This window comes from Sinocyclocheilus grahami, unplaced genomic scaffold, assembly GCF_001515645.1.
Source record: "Sinocyclocheilus grahami isolate Dianchi unplaced genomic scaffold, SAMN03320097.WGS_v1.1 scaffold3118.1, whole genome shotgun sequence".
Lineage (NCBI taxonomy): Eukaryota > Metazoa > Chordata > Actinopteri > Cypriniformes > Cyprinidae > Sinocyclocheilus > Sinocyclocheilus grahami.
The window spans coordinates 5,335-5,715 of NW_015508285.1; positions in this window are offsets into that span (position 1 = coordinate 5,335).

Consider the following 381-nt stretch of genomic DNA (forward strand, 5'->3'; position numbering starts at 1 on the left):
CATGAGGAGTTTGGCTGTTGTGGTCATTGCATCTGTGATCTGGACTATAACAGGTAAAGTGCTTCTAACTTGTACAGTATTCTTTCTGATTTAACTTTGCAAAATATTGTGGATTACTCTGCTTTTGTTTTGGGTTTTCAGCAGATGCTGAAGAGGTGAAATCATGCTGTACTAACGTCTCCGCAGCAGAGGTGATCGATCCCATCATCAGTTTCAGGATGCAAAGGGAAAGTCTTCCATGTGTGAGGGCCGTCATGTAAGAATCACAGTTACTCTCTAGAAAAAACACACATCAATACAAAAAATCAATGGCATCTGACATTTAGTGCATCTTTAACAATGTATTTATTCTTTCTGTAAGCTTTGAGACTGAACAGGGGG